Here is a 7,938-nt window from a genome sequence, read left to right on the forward strand (position 1 = left end):
TGTTCTGCAAAACTCCCACTTCTTTCTCATCCCAGATCACTTTTCCTCTTAAGTTACTCAGGTTCATTAAAGAAGATTCTACATGAAGCTCCTGGATGTTTGTGTGAACTGGATGATGCCAACTCTGTGAAGAAATAGAACTGCTCTTTGTTAAACTTACTTGTCTTTTATGTGTTTTTTTTCCTATAGAAAAGCAGAGTTTGTCACTGATCTTAGGTTCTGTGAACAGATTTTCTTTCTTAGTGTCCATATACTGTCCTACTGCTTACCACACTGAATTGTGATGAAGTTCTGGTGATTACAAGTCTTACATTCAGATGTTGTTTCTGGCCTATGTGCTCTGGCTTGCAGGAGTTCAGACATGAGAAGCTGGTTTGCCTTAAATGGTAGCAACTCTTCATCCAAGGACCTTCACTCTGGTTATGTCATATAGATTCGACTGTCTTTTACTGTCACCCCATGCCACTGCATTTGGACTGTCTGCCTAGCATAGAAGTTAAAGAGAAGGCAAGCAAGCCCCATATTTGAAACAATGCTTACAGTCTTCCATATAGCTGCTGCTCTCAAACAGTATTTATAAGCTAATAGATTTTCCAAACTGTTATGTCACTCACAAAATAATCTTGCTCAGGATATAGCATGTCTGGATCCAGAAGTAATGAGTGTGTATCAGGTGACTGCAAGCACCTGCTCTGCCAGCAGAAGTCTCTCTTGTATGTCAATATGAAAGCCTTAGCTCTACTTTTCACCTAGTTCTCACTGAGAGAAATTCCGTTCTTAGATCACTCAAGAACATATCCTGTTTTCCTGCGTATCAGGGTCCTGAGGGCACTAATAGGCCCTAATGGCCATGACCAGCTTCACCTGGGGCCTCCATCCACCCCACCCATGGTCTGAGGCTGTATTTAAGCTCAGCTCAGGTGTACAAAGATGTTTGTCACTGAAGATTTTAATGGGTAGAGAGAGGTCTCTTCAGTTAAGTTAGTATTTGCTTTCTGATAAAACTTTTTCTTTCAAGCAAAAGTTTCTGCTTTCCATTCTTCATTGCATCAGTCAGAGGCTTGACATGGTATGTAAGTGGGGATAAGAAATGTCTGGATTGCTCTAATTATAGCCATTTAAAGATATGGGCTGATCAGTGCTCTTATTTAAGTTGCCATGTTACTTTAGGATAGTCTTGAAAATTAATGACTTCCTAATGTTGGTAGTTTCTGGAGGATGAACTTGAGGATATGTTCCCTGATGTTGTTCTAAAGTGTGTCTGGGACTGTTGGATGCTTTCTCTCTTTCCCAGCATTTGCTTTGACTTCATGGTGTTGGGGAGCTGAACTAGTCCTGTAGATAAGAGGGAATGTAAGTAAGGAGTTGTATGAGTCTGGTTCCTTGCTGTGTAAGACATATAAACAGCATACAGGAGCAAGATGACAGAGATCATGCGTGCATCCTATGCAGCTGGGTGCTCACAAGCTGCGTGGTTTTGGTGCAACTCCAGTTGAGAAGCTATATAGCTATTTTAGCTGGCAGTCAAGCATAGGCTATTAATTCCTGGTGAGGAGTGGGACTCCATATCCCCTGTGTCACAACTGTGCAGCTGTAACAGCTGTTGTTTCTGATTGTAGTTTTCATTCTTCTCGCTGGTGTGGCCATGAGAAGATCTGTAGTTCTTCCCTTCTGTAGGCTGTAGACATGCCTACTGTTACACCTGCAAGACCACTCTCTCTAAATTTCTTATGTATTGTCCAGTCCAATTAATCCAGACTGGTTGAATGTTTGTGCAAAGTCATGTTAAAGTTTGGCTATGTAAGTTTATATGTATGTACATCAGCTATAGGAAGTTTTTTGTAGTCCCTTGATTAACAGGGGAACTTCATAAGGAAGTCCGAATTTTTCATGCTGTTATGGTTGCTGCTGCTGTTCTTAAGACCAGTCCAAGTGAGACTGGATGTGGTCAAGACACCTACTATGACTTCGTAGAACCAGGTACTCATTTACCTAGGCAGGCTTGTTCTTGCTTACTAGTTTGAGTGTTACAAGTCAGAAGCAAGTTAAATGATTCTTACAAAATGGGACACTGATATCTCTAGGGAAAAGAGTAAATTTAAAACCCTTCCTAAAACTTGTGAACAGAGCTTCTTAGGTGCAGGGTGAGACACCCCCTTTATTCCTCTGCCCCAAAGCAAATGCAGTGTAAGTATAATTTGGAGAAAATTTGGGGCCATTTTTTCCCCTCTCTATCTATGCAGTATACAGAAACTATCTCTTTTCACCTTTGTGTACTTCTGCAGCAACAGACTTACCTTTGTGCTTTAATGTGTTCTGCTGTATGGATGCAGCCCTCCAGAGGTTATCAGGTGAATTGATGGGGTTTTTTGTCTCAATCCAACCAAGACAGAATCACTATTGATCAACATGAAGTTCTGCAAAGAGATTAATATTGTGTTAAGGCTCCTGGAAATGGATCTGTATACAAATCTTGAATTTACTTGGCCTTTCCTCAGATACCATTTCTAAAGTAAAATTGTTACTATTTATGTGGCGATAAATATCTTAAATAGGAGCAAAGAGGGGATATCTTCCATGGCACATATCCCATGTAAACAACTTGCTAAGATAAGTGCTTGTGCTGCTCAGTCAAATAAGGAGCTGCCAGCTGCAGACTGCTTTTGGATAATGTTGAGAATCTAATGGACAGTGTAGTTCCAGAACATGCTTTGGCTGCCTGTGTCAGTGGGTGGACAGGTTAACAAAAGAAGCCATTTGTACAAAGGGAGCTCAAGTTCCATTTGTGCCTAACACCAGTCAGAGCTATGTTAATACAACATCTGTCTTACTGCAACTGCACATATAATCACGTTTACTTTGCAGGAGAGCATGTATTAACTATGTATTAACAGAACATCAGTTCTCTCTAGGTATTCTTAGCTTCAGGCTCCAGTTTCTTAAATCTCAACATTCTTTGAGACGATTTTTGGTAAGTGCATAAGCTCATTTTAAATAAATAAAAGCAATAGCGTGCTTCTGTGGGTGTGAACCAAATCAAGATCTATTACCCTGGGCTGGTTGTCAGAGCTCAGGTTAATGTCATTTACGTCTGTATGGAGGAGGAACTGGTGTGTGTCAGAAGCAACATGGAGGTGTTGGTGGGGAAAACGGGTAGGTGCTGAGGATGTCTTGAGGTGATGAGGGCAGCAAGCACACCCTGTCTGCTCACTCAGTGTTAGTAGGGTTACAGAGGAAAAAGTTCCAGGGGTAGTTCTCGTGCAAGAAAGTGAAACCGGATTATGAGGGGTAGAACTGGAGGTGGTAAACTCAGGGCCAGATCTGTTATGGAGGTATATGGCCAATGATATGCTGATATTTACTGGTTTTTGAAGACACTCAGTGATTCCTCTGAGAAGAGGGACAAGCCCCTGACTGGTGCAGAAAAGGGGCATGACAGGCTCATGTTGTCTCCTCATAGGCTTGACTGTGGGATGAGATGTTCCAGCCTGAAGCCATGTGCAAAGCAGAAAGCTGTGTGAGGCTCAGAAAAATGCAATTTATTGGTAATGTGCCTTAATGACATTAGAAATACTTTCTTTGGAAAACATGAGAAACTTTATACCCTATCTTCTTGGGGTAACATAAAATTATTGAACAGTGTACAGGGTCACTGGTTCCAGGGATAGGAAAATAGAGCACTTCTGAGGCAAATGTTTGCAGAACCATGAGCAGTAAGAAAGATGAGAGCATTAACTGCAATCATTGAGGCTTCAAATCAGTTCAAAGCTTCAGCTGGACATGATCCTTTTCAGTTCTCTTTTCTTTCTAGTAGCTGGTATAGTGTTGTTTGGGGTTCAGTATGAGAAGAATGTTGATAACACACTGATGTTTTCAGTTGTTGCTAAGTAGTGTTTAGACTAAATTCAAGGATTTTTCAGCTTCTCAAGCCCAGCCAGTGAGAAAGCTGGAAGGGCACAAGAAATTGGCACGGGACACAGCCAGGGCAGCTGACCCAAACTGGCCAAAGGGGTATTCCATACCATGTGATGTCATGCCCAGTATATAAACTGGGGGCAGTGGGCTGGGGAGGGGATTGCTGCTCAGGAACTAACTGGGCATTGGTCAGCAAGTGGTGAGCAGTTGCATTGTACGTCATCTGTTTTGTACATTCCAATCCTTTTATTATTATTATTATCATTTTATTACTGTTACTACTACCATGATTATTTTCTTCCTTTCTGTCCCATTAAACTGTTCCTATTTCAACCCATGAGTCTTACTTTTTTTTTTTCCCCCCTGATTCTCTCCCCCATCCCACTGGGTGGGAGGGAAGTGAGTGAGCAGCTGTGTGGTGCTTGGTGTTTGGCTGGGATTAAACCATGACAGTGCTATACGTTGGTCTGAGTCTTTTACTTATGGGTCACTGACAGGAGACAGAGGGCCTGATCCAAAGGCAGGTGGATGGTATGAAAAGACCCAGGCTTGGGCTTGCTATGCACTTTGGCTAAAGCCAGTGTATACTTGCTTTGCTATTAATAAAGATACTGTGTAGAATTTAAAAATACTTTGATTCTAGCAGTTAATATTACATCCTGAATTCCTTCTGCCAAATTCATAGGGTAAAGGATTGTAGTAAGAAGTTATTGGGAGAAGTAGGGTAGAAAAAGCACTGAGGTGGATGCTGGGTGTGATCCACTTCACATGCAGCTTTGGGTATTTATAGTTTGAAAGGGTTGATGAAAGGAAGAAAAATCACCTGTGACTTCTCAAATGGTAAGAATCAGCCCCAGGTGGGGAACATATAAAGAGAAGGCTGAGTGGGAAGGGGGAAAAGTTGATTATAATTATATTACTGCAGAATTTGCTGGAAGAGGTACAAAATAATTTTGTTTTATTTTAAATGGGCACAGGCTTTGGGTGACTGCATTGCTTACAATGAGATGATACTTGCTATTTTTCTGGAGAGGAAGCCCAATAGGCATCTGTTAATTCTGTAATGTAACCTATGGGAGCAGTTTTACCATGGCTACAATGTGTTTTAAGGCAAATATTTTTATTTATGAAAAAGTAGTAAGCAAGCTAAAACTGTGGGTAGGGCTGGGAAAGAATTCAAATCATGTTCTGAGCATAGTGCTTTTTGAGGCAGAGTTAGATATATTCATGTCCTGAGCCACAGTATTTCCATTTCCCAGTGTTTATTATACCAGAATTATTTATGAATTTAAATCGGGTCTGAACACTGATCTTTGACAGAAAGATTCTAGCTTTCCTCTCCCAACCAGGTATATCACCATTTTCCAAAGCAAACTGTTGGGAAGAAGGTATGTATAGTATAACATTTACTAATTTAATTATTTCTAAAGATGTTTTTTCTGAAAAGCAGTAAGTTACATTCTCTGAGTCTTGTAACAGAGAAAGCTGATTTGCTGAATAAGCTGCTGATCAGAGATCAGGTGATGGGGATTCTTGTGTGGGGAAGGTAAGTGTCTACATTACTGATGTTTTTCATCACATTTATTTTCCCCTGCAAGCTCTGCATGTAAAGTGGACATGCATCTAAAGTGTAGCAGGAAGGAAATAGTGTCTATTTCTACCTCAACCACAATGATACTTTAAATATTTCCTTTACAGCTTTCTCTTACAGTACTGCTTTGCTGCAACTGAGATATGGGCCTTATTGTAGCAGCTACTTCCAAAAGCACAGTTCTCATCCCAAATAACTTATGGAAAAATCCTTCAGGAGTTACAGAAACTTCTTGGGATCCCAAGATCCACAAAGCCCACTACCTAATATTTAGGTATTTCAGCCTGCTTAGACATATTATATTTTACCAAAGTACCTTGCATGTATATGAAGTGCTGCTGTTCTTGTGCTGGCTGAGGTGTCATAAATTTGCATTCCTCACAGCTGCCTAGTGCAGTATTGTGAGACTAAGCATACAGTGCTATATTCTTTTATAGACCTTGTAATATGTATGACTAGGTAATTTGAGAAGAGAAAGGAGGTTAATTTACGCTTTTCAAACGAGGGACTGAAAACTTCTACAAAACTATTTAATTTTCTAGGAATGACTGACTGACTGTCATCAACATTTTCCTGTGTGGGTGCAAGATCTGTTCCTTTAACCTTTCCCTTTTACTAGCACAAATGTGCAGGTGTGGATGAGCTGGAAGGTGCTTGGATGCTAGAGGGATGAGCATGGCATGAGAAGCTGTATAGCATAGAATATCACCAAAGTCACAGAGAAAGCGTATAGCAGAGCAGCAGCTTTAATCTGTGTAGTCTGAGTTCCAGTCCAGTGCATTAACTGTCTTCTAGAATTAGTCATCACTTGGCATAAATCTGAACAATTTCGCAAATTTGCAATTTTGTGGTACAGAGGTGTTATTTAGTTATTAAACCAGCTATTTCCTGCACTCAGGTAGCATCCAATGCATATTTAGTCAGAAAGCCATTTTGCTATTACTTATCCTTAGTAAGAGAGGATCTCTTGTGTTGGCAAGGTGCTGCTCTGTGTCCATTTACCACTACAGCACCTAGCAATAGACTTATGAGAGCCCAGGTAACAGCATGGCTGTTTTAAGTTGTGTGAAGATACTGGTATGCCCAGAGCAACTAGTAGAGAGGGAGAGCGTAAAGATGACTTAAAGCCAGCTTTGTATAGCTATGGTTGTCTTTGGCTTCAGGGAGAACCATTCTCTTCCGCCCTTCAAGTCCTATTCTTCTGGTTTTACCCTCTGTTATGATCTGTGAGAGTTTGCTTTGAGTGGATGCAAGTTCAGTGTCAAGTCAGATGATTTGGAACCAACAGCCTTTGTTAGGCTGAATGCAGTTAAGACAGGCCCACTTCAGAAGTATTTTGAACCTGTTTACAGGTAGCTTCTGATGAGCTGTGTTTAAAAGGAGTTGCAAGCAACACATAATTCATCTAAATTTAACTTCACCCTTCACAAAAGAACAATTCTGAAAAGGAAAACATAGTAAGAAATTAAATTAGATTTCCCACTGTTGAAAGCTTATGAACAGCAGCTTAATGCAGTAAGCCTGATAATGAGGATGGAGTGCAGTGTTAGCAAGGCCTTGATATTAAAGGGAAAAAACAGATGATTCTATGGGACCACAGTGTTGCGAACAAATGATCTGTATTCAAAAGAAAGTATAGAGCAAACATTAAACTTTAATGGAATAATCTCAGGGGGAAGGTTATTTTCATGCAGCAGAACATTTTTCTTATTAGAAGAACACATGGTCACTTTTGCAACAAGCATAATAATGTTGTTCATCATCCACTTGTTCTGTGTAAAGGTTAAGTCTCCTTGGAAATATAGTCAAACAAACTAGTTTACTATCTACTTTGGAATGCCATTCTCCCTGTGATGAGGGCATATTTGAGTTCTAGGCACTACTTCAATGCCAGTGGAAACTACATATTTTTTTGAATATTTGAAAGACAGGGTAGTGCTAATGGTTTGCATTAGCCACCTTTGGAGATCAGACTTCCTTTTGAAATGTCTGTATGTACTCATCTTAATGTGTCCCTTGTGAGATAAATGGGATTCTTACTCTACATGTAAAGGGTGGAGAGTGACTTGGTCCCAGAATTTCAAAGCTGGGTACAAGTGAAGAATTCTTATGTTCTGAGGAGGTCAGTGGTGACTTATTAAAGATGCCTAGAAGTTGAGGCTCTATTCTGAGTATTTTGGAGCCCCAGTAATTGCCAAGGTTGGCCAGGGCTGATTGGTTAGAACTTCAGAGTAAGTTGAAGTGCATAGCTCTGGTACTAGACCATGGATTGCACTGGAAGTCAGCTTGTGGGGAGTTAGTCACTGCTTGAGTCTCCTATTAGTTCAGAAGGATGGTAACCTTTGGGAGCCTTTTCCCTTTGTGCTGTTTCAGCTGTGCTGTCCTCTTCATTTGTGAGAAAAGAGGAATGGCTTTACAAGCTTACTATGGTC

Source organism: Haliaeetus leucocephalus, unplaced genomic scaffold, assembly GCF_000737465.1.
Source record: "Haliaeetus leucocephalus isolate CR32 unplaced genomic scaffold, Haliaeetus_leucocephalus-4.0 Scaffold656, whole genome shotgun sequence".
Classification (NCBI taxonomy): Eukaryota; Metazoa; Chordata; class Aves; order Accipitriformes; family Accipitridae; genus Haliaeetus; species Haliaeetus leucocephalus.